Genomic DNA, 14900 nt, shown 5'->3' with positions numbered 1-14900 from the left:
CACAGTCTCTTGAACACTTATGATTCCAGATTTTAGGTAAGGCTGAATTGTACTAGCGTTATGCATACAATTTTAATAGATTTCATTAATTTTAGCCCATGGACTGGAGTGTATTCATTTATTTTAATTTAAATCATGGTAGATTGTTATATAATTATAGAAAGCAACAGCAGTTCAAAGTTATGCTTTTTATTAAATAACTAAACAATAGATTTACCCTGAAGAAACCATTTGACATATTTTTGCTACAAGCTTTAAAGAATCATAGAAACCCTCATTTGAATGGAGCTTAAAAGTCTGCTCATGTAAATTTTCAGCCAGAGGTCCATAAAAGTTTAAATAAATTCAGTACTTTATTTCACTAGTAAGGTAAAAGTAATTCTTCTAGCAGTTAGGTGATGATCAGGGGACTAATTCAAATAAAAACCAACATTCAAGATTATATTATGACTTAAATTTTAAAACATATTGAACTTTACCAAATAATGACATGCAAGACAAATTACACAAAATCAAATTTTTCTAAATCATTTCATTCAGACTATCGGATTCCAAAATGATTGAAAAACCAGTACGTCACACACTCATGTGCTTTTAGTAATTGTTTAATTTATAAATTCTGCTAATTACCTTCATTTGATGGTTTACCTAGTTGTGTAGTGTTACTTGCAACAACAAGTTTAAGTTACCTAATTTGGCTTAATTGTAGTAAAATTCCTAGTGGTCATAGGCTGTAGTAATATAATGGCAAGAATAATTATAATAACAATATGAATTTCATAGAGTGAAAGAGCATTTCATCTGAGTAGTATCTGCCTCATTAATTGACTTCAGCCTACTCATCTTGGAACCTCTTTCCTTCTTTAAACTGAAAGTGTTATTCATTCAATCATGTCCTACTGCTTGCGACCACATGGACTGTAACCTACCAGGGGATGGAATTCTCCAGGCAAAGGAAAGGGTACCCATTCCTTTCTCCAGGGGATCTAGATTGTCACAGAGGGCTGGATTAGGATTTCCTGCATCATACAGCAAATTCCCATTGACTATCTATTTTAAATATGGTAATGTATGTACATTTCAATGCTACTCTCTCAAATAATTCCACCTTCTTTTCCCCCCACTGTGTCTAAAAGTTGATTCTTTATGTCTGTGTCATTTTTGCTACTCTGCAAATGAGATCATCAGTACCATCTTTCTATATTCCATACTTATGTGTGTCTTAATATAGAATATTTGTTTTTCTCTTTGACTTACTTCACTCTGTATAATAGGCTCTATGTTCATCTTCTTTATCCATCCATCTGTCAATGGACATCTAGTTTGCTTCTATGTCCTAGCTATTTAAATAGTGCTGCAATGAACATTGAGGTACATGTATCCTTTTCAATTATGGTTTCCTCATGTTATATGCCCAGTAGTGGTATTGTTGGGTCATATGGTAGTTTTATTCCTGTTTTTTTTTAAGAAATCTCTGTAGTGGCTGTATCAATTTGCATTTTGACCAACAGTGCAACAGCGTTCCTTTTTCTCCACAACTTCTCCAGAATTTATTGTTTGTAGATTCTTTGATGATGCCCGTTCTGACCAGTGTGAGGTAATACCTCATTGTATTTGCATTTCTCTAGTAGTGAGCAATGTTGAGTATCTTTTTATGTGTTCACTAGCCATCTGTATGTCTTCTTTAGAGAAATGTCTGTTGAGATCTTCTGTCTAACCTTTTCAATTAGGTTTTGGTTTTAAACAAAATTTACCCAAGTACATTTATATGCCCACATGATATTTGATGGTAGGCTTAACATATTTTACCAGAGATATAAATCCTATTGCAAGCTATGTTAGATTTTGAAGGGTTCTCAAAATCAAACAACTGATGTACACAATTAACATAATATGATCATAACATATTTGTGAAAATATATAAGAATATATGCATCAAAATGTGAATATATGTTAAAGGCAAGTACATTTAAAAATACATAAAAATGTTTATATCTCAACTCTCAAGCTCTGGTTTATTTTCAATATTTTTTATTTTTATTGTTTGTAAGGAGATCTTACCATATCACATACTTTTATTGTTTTCCAAAGCAGTAATTAATTTTATCATTTATCTTTTTATTGATAAGGATGATTTTACAAAATACATTGTGGATCTTTGTGATTTAACAGTTTTTAATTAGAATATGCAAACACCTTAGTCATTAATCTATAAACTAATTGATTGCTAAGCATTATTTTGCATTATTATGATGCTTTTCTATTAATTCTGCCACTACTGTTAATTTTGGGTAAGCTAACTAATATTTACAGATCTTTGTTTTCCCATGGGTTATTAGAAGATCAAATCAGATGATATGTAAAACTTATGGAAGGCCTGGCACTTAGTAAGTATTTTCTTTGGAGTTAGTATTTATTATTCATTTTTGAAAACCTATCATGTGCCAAGTACTATATCCACCGGTGGGAAGGCAAAGTGTGGAACTTGCTTAATTAATGAACAGTTCATGGCCTAACAACAGGTAAGACACAAAAATCATATGGGTTATTTTAAATAATGCTGAAGGACTTGTTGTCTTGATGATTGAAAAGATCCAAGAGATCAAAAGTTTTCTGTGCAGAATTTTTCCAGACTAAATTTCTGTGTTCAATTACTGTAAGTGCAACTAAAAGTAAAGACATTTTAAAAGTTGAAATGAGGTAAGAGATTACAGGAATATGGAAAAAATATTCAGATTGTTATTTCATACATTTCCAGGTTTTAAAATTAAATTAAAATTATATATTTTTTACTTTTAGTGATATGTGTGTGTTTGTGTGCAAAAACATGGATTGGAGCAACATACACATTTCTTTTATCCAAAAGAAGTAAAGGAAGAAAATAGAAAATTAAACAAAATTTAGCCAATTTGACATGAAATTTTGGTTAAAGCAAGACAAGTGAAACTAGTCATTATGATTGTAAGGAAGGTAGCATTTCTGTCATTTGCGTGTTATTTGGTGGTATCAAAGAAGAAGCGAAAACTCATTTACACAGAATAATGAAAGATAAAAATGTTTATTTCCATATTCTAAGACAGGAAGATAAGAACTCTATTGATTCTTTAGAATAATACTTGAAGGATATAACACTATTTTTTCTCTATGGAAAAACACGAAAGCTGAGATATCTTAATTCAGGAGCTAGAAGGCTCAATGATATCAGAACGTGGAGTGAGAAATGTAGCCCATGCTGTGCATGAAGACACTTCAGTTTTAATCATGTGCTGAATTTAAACTTTCAAAGAAGTGAAAGGGACAGTTTTGTTACATTTCAGTATCAGAACTGATAGAAATATGAAAACAAGGAGTAGATGGAACAAGTGATATTGAAGCCAAGTATCATGCAACTTGCTGGCTCTAGATGTCCTTCCCTCTGTACTTACAGAGAACTTTCATTCATTGCTCTTTAGATCATAATTTATAGTTTTACTCTATTCTCATTTATAGGTGATAAGTCACTCAGTCGTATCTGACTCTTTGTGACCTTATGGACTGTAGCCCAAAAGTCTCCTCTGTCCATGGGATTTTTCAGGCAAGAATACTGGAATTGGTTGCCATTTCTTCCTCCAAGAGATCTTCCTAACCCAGGAACCAAACCCGAGTCTTCCGCATCTCCTGTATTCGTGGGCAGATTCTTTAACACTGGACCACCTGGGAAAGTCCACTCTCATTTATAAGCGGCAGATTATTGTAGCTAATTCTCAAACGCTCCATGTGTTTTAGAATATTTTTGTTCTTTTGTCAATATTTTTCCATATTTTTACATTCTACTTAAACTTGTCATAAATAGTATCTATTTAATAATCTATCTAAACTGTTATGTTTAAGAACACTAATATTCTTCTTAATATGAATTTTTGAATTCATGTTATAGATTTTTCTCTTATGATATTTTATATAATTTCTTTAAAGCACAAGTCTGTCTTTATAATACTTAAAAATATTCAATGACCAACACCTCAGGATTTCCTCCTTGATTTATACAGCTAAAATCCTAGCTACAATTTAAAAATTGCTGCAGTTATTTAAAAAGACGAGGATATCAGACTAGGGTCTTGATGAGAATGTGTCACATTTGTCAGATAAGTTTTTTGAGGCTGATATTTTCTGGGCACAAATGTGTAACTTGACATTGGTTTGCAAAGCTTAATAATTTTTTTTTTTTTTGCAAATCATATTATTTCAGATATCAATAAAACATTGGCTTTAGGTTTCTTTATTGATGTGACATCAGCTCAGAAGAAAGCAGAGTTTGAAGTTCAATGTTTTCTTAAGATATTTTGCTGGTAGTTATTCTATTTACTGACTCAGACATTAGAATAGCTAAGTATTTCAGACTTATGTGCAGTAATATTCTTTTGCATGAAAAGTTGTCCAAGTTTCTAGCTAACCAAATGTCAAAGAATATATTTGGGCAGTAAACTGATAGGGTATCAAGCTTCATTAAAAATTCTGGATGCAGTAATAGCTTTTCTTCAATTGCCACTGTCTTTAATGAGAAGGAGAAGAACAGATGCCATATTACTGTTCTGACTATTTGTTCTATTGGTTTATTCTGCCCGCTCTGCCACCAACCCCATAAAGGGTACAGAACACTTGTCTGGTTTTAGTACAGTTAGACTTCTGCAAATATGGTAAATGGGGACCAGTGCTTAATGTGAGACAATTGCTTCTCAGTTTACCTTTTTGTCCACAATGGAGTCTAGTAGCTGCCATTTAAATAAGAAATATATTCCAGAAATTGCTATCAAAAAGTTTTTATTTCAGTCTCAGAAATAGATGCAACATTTAAAAAATTAACTTAAACACACTTTATGCCAAATTTAATTAAATTTTATTTAATTTTCTACTTTTCTTTCCTTTATTCCTTTTAGAAAAGAGAAAATTTTAATGCTGCTTCATTCTATATAGATATCCTCAAAAGAGAAAAAATATATATAATTTAATTAGAAAACAGCTTAAAAGTCATTCTGGATATTTTTCACTTTTCTGGAATCTCTTACTTCATTTCAAATCCTAAGATGTCCCATTTTTCCTCTAGTTAGGGTTATAGTACCTGAAACATAAAAATTCAGGTTTAATTTATATTGAATTTAATCTTACAAATAATACATTTCTCATTTTTCATTATTTTATCCTTAATGAACACATACTCCAAAGATCTGACTCTGGCAGTGGCTCCTTTAGTGACACTTTACCGTTACATTTAGTAGAAACCAGATCATGTAACTGAGAGAAATCACGTTTGCCCTTTGGTCAGTACTTCTTTAGAAACATAATACTGAAGCTCCATTTCATTGTAATTACATTGACTTCTAGTTAATAAACAAGCAAACAAAAACTTGTTCAGTGGAACTATAACTAGAATTCTGGATATAATTTCACGTTTATAACAACATTATGTAAAATCTCAGTGGCATGTTTTATTTTAGAGTCCACTTGAATACTGTAAGTTCATATTAATGGATTGAGATATTTTCTGTATCTTTCTAGCAGGCAAGCATCAAAACTAGGTACTTAATGTGACTGTCCTCTGGAAAGAATTCTACCTTCAATTATTTAAGATAAATCAAGCTATACATAATTCTACCATTTACTTGATATATATATATATATATATATATATATTCACATATATTTAAAATCATGAAGTAAATAAATTTGCCAGTGGAATATTCCTTCTCAAATAAGATGCACACAGAGTGATAATATGATGCCTACTGGGCATGCAGTTGCTTTATTTAAGTGACTAAATAGGAATATAATTTGTTTTTCAAATCTCCTCCTAATATGACCCTTGATTTAATATTGTTATCCAGTAAGAGTCTTCTGGCTAGGTTATTTATAGTAATTTCTGGTCTTATTCACAAAATAGAATATGTTTTGCAAAAAAAAAGTATTTATCAGGTATGCAGAGTCTTGCATCCTGAATATATGACATGACTTAGAAAAGATAGAAAAATTATATTAAATTATATATTTATATATAATTTATATAATATGTAATATATACATGCAAATTGTATAAATATAAGTTATAATATATAAATTATATTCATTTTAAAAGTTAGAACTGCTAGAATCTAGCTACTTTAGAACACAAAAGTGGAAAAACCAACTGGATCAAACCAACTTTTGAGATTCAAATGAATCTCATCCACTTTTCCCCTTTGGTCAGTCAGTATGTTTCTGTTGTATAAATAAGTTCACATATATATTCTCTTTTTTTAAGTTCCACATATAAGCAATATCATAATGTTTTTTTGTCTTTGACTTGCTTCACTTAGTATGATAATCTCCAGATTCATCCATGTTGCTGCAAATGTTATTATTTCATTCTTTTCTAATGGCTGAACAATATTCCATTCTATGTATGATAACATTTTCTTTATCTATTCATCTGTTAATGTCCATTTAGGTTTTTTCAATGACATGGCTATTTTAAACAGTGTTGCAATAAACTTTGGGGTGCATGTATTTTGAACTATGTTTTCTCTGGATACATGCCCGAGAGTTGGATTACTGAATCATATGGTACCTCTATTTGCAGTTTTATTTATTTTTTTTTTAATTGAAGGATAATTGCATAACAATTTTGTTGTTTTCTGTCAGAGATCAAACATGAATCAGCCATAGGTGTACATTTGTCCCCTCCCTCTTGAACCTCCCTTCCACTTCCCTAGCCATCCCACTCTTCTAGGTTGATACAGAGCCCCATTTGAGTTCCCTAAGACATATAGCAAATTCCCATTGGTTCTCTTTATTACATATGGTAATGTAAGTTTCCATTTTACTGTCTCCATAAATCTCATCCTCTCCTCTCCAACCCCCTTACCATAAATATGTTCTCTATGTCTGCTTCTCTATTGCTTCCCTGCAAATAAATTCATCAGTACAGTCTCTCTAGATCCCATGCTGCTGCTGCTGCCAAGTTGCTTCAGTCATGTCCGACTTTGTGTGACCCCATAGACGGCAGCCCACTAGGCTCCCCAATCCCTGGGATTCTTCAGGCAAGAACAGTGGAGTGGGTTGCCATTTCCTTCTCCAATGCATGAAAGTGAAAAGTGAAAGTGAAGATGCTCAGTCGTGTCCGACTCTTCACGACCCCATGGACTGCAGCCTACCAGGCTCCTCCGTCCATGGGATTTTCCAGGCAAGAGTACTGGAGTGGGTTGCCATTGCCTTCTCCCTAGATCCCATATATATGTGTTATTACTGGATATATGTCTGTCTCTTTCTGACTTACTTCACTCTGTATAATAGGCGCTAGGTTCATCCTCCTCATTAAAACTGACTTAAATGTGTTCCTTCTTATGGCTGAGTAATAATGCCAAAGAATGCTCAAACTACCACACAATTGCACTCATCTCACATGCTAGTAAAGTAATACTCAAAATTCTCCAAACCAGGATTCAACAATACGTGAACTGTGAAATCCCAGATGTTCAAACTGGATTTGGAAAAGGCAGAGGAACCAGAGATCAAATTGTCAACATCCAGTTGATCAATGAAAAAGCAAGAGTTCCAGAAAAACATCTATTTCTGCTTTATTGACTATGCCTTTGACTATGTGGATCAAAACAAACTCTGGGAAAGTCTTCAAGAGGTGGGAATACCAGAACACCTGACCTGCCTCTTGAAAAATCTGTATGCAGGTCAGGAAGCAACAGTTAGAACTGGACATGGAACAGCAGTCTGGTTCCCCATAGGAAAAGGAGTACATCAAGGCTGTGTATTGTCACCCTCTTTATTTAACTTATATGCAGAGTACATCATGGAAACTCTGGACTGTATAAAGCGCAAGCTAGAATCAAGATTGCCAGGAGAAATATCAATAACCTCATATATGCAGATGACACCACCCTTATGCCAGAAAATAAAAAAGAACTAAAGAGTCTCTTGATGAAAGTGAAAGAGGAGAGTGAAAAAGTTGGCTTGAAGCTCAACATACTGAAAGCAAAGATCATGGCATCTGGTCCCATCACTTCATGGTAAATGGATGGGGAAACAGTGGAAACAGTGGTAGACTATTTTGGGGGGCTCCAAAATCACTGCAGATGGTGACTGCAGCCATGAAATTAAAAGATGTTCACTCTTTTGAAGAAAAGTTATAACCATCCCAGACAGCATGTTCAAAAGTGGAGATATTACTTTGTCAACAAAGGTCCATCTACTCAAAGCTATGGTTTTACCAGTGGTCATGTGTGGATATGAGAGTTGGACTGTGAGGAAAGCTGAGAGCTGAAGAATTGATGCTTTTGAACTGTGGTGTTGGAGAAGTCTCTTGAAAGTCCCTTGGACTGCAAGAAGGTCCAACCAGTCCATCCTAAAGGAGATCAGTCCTGGCTGTTCTTTGGAAGGAATGATGCTAAATCTGAAACTCCAGTACTTTGGCCACCTAATGCGAAGAGCTGACTCATTGGAAAAGGCCCTGATGCTGGGAGGGATTCGGGGGAGGAGGAGAAGGGGATGATGGAGGATGAGATGGCTGGATGGCATCACTGACTTAGTGGACATGAGTTTGAGTGAACCCCGGGAGTTGGTGATGGACAGGGAGGCCTGGTGTGCTGCAATTCATGGGGTCACAAAGAGTCGGGCACGACTGAGTGACTGAACTGAACTGATCATCCTCAAGAAATGTCCTGGCATAACAAACAAGATGTGAAATTATTAAATAGATACCCTCCTATAGACAAATACTCAACACAAAGGAAATCAGCACATGCACCCAGGAAGTCCTCACAAGCAGTGTATGTCCTATGGAAACACAGAATCTGGGACCTCTTGATATTTGGATATCCTTGAAAACAGTCTGAATCAGGAGGCAGGGCCATAGTCACAGATGTTTAGAAGTAGGAGTGCTGTCCAAAGCGGTATGCTGTTCATCTGAATAGGACTTGAATCACAAAAATATGAACTTAACTTCATAATCATTCTCTTGTAAACAATTTATGTGAAGATTAATCAGGGATCAAGAACTGTCTCTTACCTCAAAGGATAAAGAACTTAGAGAGACTAGGACAAGTCCAATCAGCATAAGTAAAATTGCAAACTTAAGCTAAAGATGCTAAAAATGCCATTTTGCAGTGATTCGTATAGGTATATTATAAAGGAAATCTTATTAGAGATGTGTTATTTACTGGCATACATGTAACTTAGGTACACATATGTTTTGATTAATGCACATAGCTTACTACTTTATAACTTCTATGTACAATAATCAATACTCGTAAATAATATTTCATAAAACTACTGAGCCGCAATGGTGTCATAAAGTGTTCAAAGTATGAGATGGAATAGAGGGATGAATTAAATTAAGATTGCATACTAAAAGCATCTTTATTGCCCATCCAGCTATTTTTTTTTCCTTTTAAACTGTATATTAGTACATTCCATGCCTGAATGGAGAAATAGAGTCATACTATTATTGATGAATATTTTGAATTCATACGTCAAGAGATTTATTTGAGAAGCTAATTCAGTTCAGTTCAGCCACTCAGTTGTGTCCAACTCTTTGCGACCGCATGGACTATAGCACGCCAGGCTGCCCTGTCCATAACCAACTCCCGGAGCTTGCTCAAACTCATGTCCATTGAGTCAGTGATACCATCCAACCATCTAATCCTTGTTGTTCCCTTCTTCTCCTGCCTTTAATCTCTCCCAGCATCAGGGTCTTTACTAGTGAGTCAGCTTTTCACTTCAGGTGGCCAAAGTATCGGAGATTCAGCTTCAGCATCAGTTTTTCCAATTAATATTCAGGACAATTTCCTTTAGGACTGACTGGTTTGATCTCCTTGCAATCCAAGGGATTTTCAATAGTCTTCTCCAACACCACACTTAAAAAGCATCAATTCTTCGCTGTTCAGCTTTCTTTATAGTCCAATTCTCACAGGCATACACGACTACTGGGAAAACCATAACTTTGACTATATGGGCGTTTGCTGGAAAACTAATGTCTCTGCTTTTTAATGTTTTCAAGGTTTGTCATAGCTTTTCTTCCAAGGATGCAATGATCTTCGTTTTTTGAATGTTGAGTTTTAAGCCAGCTTTTTCACTTTCCTCTTTCACTTTCCTCAAGAGGCTGCTTAGCTCCTCTTCATTTTCAGCTTTAATGTGGTATCATCTATGTATCTGAGGTTATTGATATTTTTCCCCAGCAATCTTGATTCCAGCTTGTGCTTCATCCAGTACAGCATTTCACTGATGTAGTCTTCATATAAGTGAAATAAGCAAAATGACAATATACAGTCATGACATACTCTTTTCCCAATTTGGAACCAGTCCATTGTTCCATGTCCAGGAGGGGACTAATGGAAAGATAATCGATCAAAAATGATTTTGTGATTATGCACTTTAAAAAATGTTTGATTTCATGTTAGAAATTATAAGTCCTTACTTTCCCCAAGGTGTTTTAATGATAGTAATCCCTCTTGGTTATTTTATTTAATATATAAATTGTTCACAAAATCACAAACTGAAAAAGTCTTAGTAAGCTTAAAAATCTATAACTTTATTTTTTCCTAAGATTAGGGCAGTACGAATCTGCATGGAAAAGCCATCAAGACGTTCAAAATGATAAAAAGAAAGAAATTAAAAAGACACTTCTATAGCTTTTTCGTGCCTCCTCATATATCTGACCAATTATTTAATACTTTATTCATATATATTTATATTTATATATAATGCCTTGGAAAAGATACTTTGGAAACAAAATACTACAGTGTAAAAAGTTACTGCACCATAATTTATAATTGATGCTGCAAAGCCTTGAAAGAATATCAAGCCTCACAGTAGACATTTAACTGACTATAGTGTTCTTTGAGTAAACTAACCATAATTAATAATTCTTTTCTAAAAATGTCAAATGACTAAAGAAGTTTCACTGGTACAAAGTATAATCTCATATATTCTTTGGTGTTTTGCCAATAATAGCATAGATTAAGCACTTTTATGGCCAAAAAATAAAGATAATGTAATTCACATTGTATAATGCTCTTTGTTCCTGCATCTGCATATTTCTACCCATATGCAGAATGAGCTGTGAACATAGGCTGGTAATAGTGCCATAGGGATGCATTACAATGACCACTGCAGAAGATGACATCAGCATCATGGCAACGTAAGACATTCTTTCTTTGTAGCCCACCTTTTAACAACAAACTAGATATCCAGCCAAAACATAGATGTTCACCTTTGTGTGTTTTGTGGTATCTAACACCATACTATGCCAAGGAACCTGGGAGAAGTCTCACCTAACTATGCATTCAGTAATAAGCAGTCAGACTTCAGTACAAGATGTAGAACCAGGGGAGACAATGAACATGCCCAGAGCATTTTCACCTAGGTTGAGAGAAGACATGGGGAGTGCTTACTTGGGCAGATTCCCACACATAGTGTAAAATTTTCAGAAATTCAACTTTTCCCAGGAGAGATTTCAGCACATCTCTGGAGGAAAGAAAATGTGAGTTTGGTCACAGTAGAGGCAGTAGGAAGAGAAACTTACCAGTGCTGCCCCTGTCCAAGGAAACATTACATAGGGATTTGGCTCCTGCTGACTGTAGTCAGTGGGACATCCACCCATGAACCTCTGGGAATACCAGAGCTGAGACCTCCCCACTGGGTCCACAGGACTGTGGGTAAGGTTCAGAGGGTTAAGCACACAATTCCTCTTACTTTGCTGCTGGCTAAATTACTGAGCATTCAGTTACTGTATGCTCCTGAGTGCAACAGCAAAAGATCTCCTATGGGCAGAGAATGCACTCAGAAACAGACCAGGATCTGTGGGCAAGGGAGAAACTACAAACCCACCACTTTATGGGTTTGCACCACTTTATGAAACAAAAAAGAGGTTTCCAGTAGCTTGCCTGGTCAATGAGAGAAGACATTAAAGCTTAAGGATCCTGCTAAACGATCCACATTCAGTGGAACTGGTGTACCGACTCCACATATATAGCAGTAAAATCCTTCATAATAAAAACACCACCCGATAGAATACCACATCTAAAGGCAACAAGCAAAGATTTAAGGGTGCCAGCTACTTCAAATGTGAACGTAGCAGCATAAAATGGTAAAGAATGTTTAAAATTAAGGAACCATGCTGTCATAAAGAGAAAATAATAATTCTCCAATAACTGGACTCAAAGATGCAAACTTTGTGATGTCACTGAAAGAACTCAAAATAATTGTTTTGAAAAAAATGAGCTATGAGAAGACTTATAAAGACAATTCAATGAAATTTACTAAATCTTGGGAAAAATACCTGATTGAAATGAATTTTTACTCGAAAAAGATAAAAATCTTAATGGAAACCAAAGAGTCTGGAGCTGAAGGACTCAATGAATCAAGTTAAATATGCAATAAACAACAGCTGCAATAGAGGAGAGCAAATGGTAAAAAATAAAGAATAAGTGAGCTAGAGGAAGGAATTTTGAAATAATCTAGTTGGAAGTAAACAAAGAAAAAATAATGGAAAAGAGTAAAGACAGCCTATGTAATCTATGGAATTTCATCAAAATTAAAAACATTAGAATAATTGGTATTTCAGAAAGAGAAGTGGCAGAAAAGGGAACAGAAATTTTATTTAAAGAAATTGTACCTGTTAAACTTCTAAACCTGGGAAGGGGTTAAGACATTCTAATTTACAAAGTTAATAGATCATCCTATTATCACAGTGCAAAAAGACTTTTCCAAGACACATTATAATAAAGCTGTCAAATATCAGTAGAAATGAACATAACATTTTAAAGCAAACATACTCTAATAAAAATTAATTTAAAAAGTCAAGAATAAATATAAAATTCTAAAATAAGAGAATGTAACCTAGAAAGGAGCCCCATTAGGCTATCAGCAGATTTCTTACCAGAAACCCTACAGGTCTATCGAAAGAGAAAAAACACATTCAAAGTACATAATTAAAGAAAAAAAATTGCCAGCCAAGAACACACTATTTTTCTAAATTAACCTTCAAATGTGAAGGAGAAATAAAGCCTTGTCTAAACAAGAAAAGCTGAGGAAGTTTCACTAGATGTTCAAGCAAGACATGCTAAAAATTGTTCTTCAAGTTTAACAATCAAAAGATGCTAATAAGCAACATGAAAATATAGGAAAGTTTACAACACACAGATAAATATTCAGTCACATGTATAAAACTCTAAATCTGTAATACAGTGGTTTCTTTATAGTATAAGATCAAAGGAAAACAGTACTATATGTTATTATAGCTACAGTAATGTGTTAATGAATATACAATATAAAAGACGTAAATGATGACATCAGAAAATTTGAAAAGGACAAAGTAAAAGAGTGCAAAGGGTGAAGCCGTGTCTTTGTGTGTGTTTGTGTAAAGGCAAGCTTTATTTCAAAACAACTTGGAGCAATCAGGGGGTCCTCAACCACAACCTAGTAGGAGAGATTACAGTTACATGTACATTTGAGAGACTCTCAGTAGGGAGGCTTGCCCAATATTTGCTCAGTTTCCTCTTCAGGTTGAAACTATAAAGGTAAGCTTGAAGATGCCCATGATGTCTTTGTATTCAGACACACTTGTTTCAGGAAGGAAGACATTGAGAGTCAACTTAATTGAGAGAATCAGCTTAACTGCTAAAATAAATATTTCATTGAGAATACAGTTAATAGCTTTCTCACACTTTCACATTTTTAAAGGAGGCACAGAAGTTCGATTCACATTCTAAGCCATTGAGTTAGTAAAGATTTTGTCTCCATTTCATAGGAAATAGATTACATTCAATTATACTTCACAACAACTAACTGGAAAATACCATTGCTAACTGGTATATACCAACAGCTAACTGGAATATACCATTGTTTCTGAAGCACTGGCTGGGTTGACATCTGTGATAGTAACCAAGTAACTGAGGTTTCTGTGTAACAAGCGCTGGTGCTGGGTGCAGTCATTCGACCCACCTTTGTTCTGATGTTCCATGATACAGGGGATCAGCTAGTCATTCTCCTCCAGGAGCTGCTGGATTATTTGCTGAGTAACATCAACCTTATCTCTCAGCCAGTCCAGTACAAACATCATTGACATCTCCAGAAGCCAGATTGGCAACCAGCTTCAGCCCCTGCAAACCAGCAAGCATCTGCTGCTGCTGCTGCTGCAGTTGCTTCAGTCGTGTCCAACGCTGTGCAACCCCATTGACGGCAGCCCACTAGGCTCCTCTGTTCCTGGGATTCTCCAGGCAAGAATACTGGAGTGGGTTGAAATTTCCTTCTCCAATGCATGAAAGTGAAAAGTGGGAGTGAAGTAACTCAGTCATGCCCGACTCTTAGTGACCCCATGGACTGCAGCCTACCAGGCTCCTCCGTCCATGGGATTTTCCAGGCAAGAGTACTGGAGTGGGTTGCCAGACCCAATTTTCCCCATAGCCAGTCCTCTGAAGGGGAAGGTTGCACAAGCCTTTAGACTTCACGCGTCAGAGGGCAGACTAACTGAAAACCACAGTCTCAGAAAGCTAACCAAAATTATCATATGGAGCACAGTCTTCTGTAACTCGATGAAACTATGAGTCATGCTGTGTAAGGCCACCAGAGATGGACAGGTCTTTGTTGGAGAGTTCTGGCAAAACGTGGTCCACTAGAAAAGGGATTGGGAAACTACTTCAGCTTCTTGCCTTGAGAACTCCAGTAAATTATGAAAAGCCAAAAAGATATGACACTGAAAGATGAAACCCCCAGGACTGTAGGTGTCCAGTATGCCACTGGAGAAGAACAGAGAAAAGGCCTTAGGAAACATTATTATGAGCAAAGCTAGTGGAGGTGATGGAATTGCAGCAGAGCTATTTCTAATCCTAAAAGATGATGCTTTAAAGGAGTGCACTCAATATACCAGCAAATTTGGA

General features: G+C 35.2%; 1 protein-coding gene and 1 pseudogene across 2 annotated transcripts in view; one reads left to right on the top strand and one right to left on the bottom strand.

The window, feature by feature from the left end:
- KHDRBS2 (KH RNA binding domain containing, signal transduction associated 2) overlaps positions 1-14900 on the top strand; it is a 796734-nt gene that overhangs the window by 620614 nt on the left and 161220 nt on the right. The gene's annotated exons all lie outside the window — the stretch shown is intronic.
- Positions 13847-14089, bottom strand: LOC132658287 (SS18-like protein 2; annotated as a pseudogene).

The sequence above is a fragment of the Ovis aries genome, chromosome 20, assembly GCF_016772045.2.
Source record: "Ovis aries strain OAR_USU_Benz2616 breed Rambouillet chromosome 20, ARS-UI_Ramb_v3.0, whole genome shotgun sequence".
Classification (NCBI taxonomy): domain Eukaryota; kingdom Metazoa; phylum Chordata; class Mammalia; order Artiodactyla; family Bovidae; genus Ovis; species Ovis aries.
Note: the sequence above shows the minus strand (reverse complement) of the source record. Positions and strands in the feature narration are given on the sequence as shown.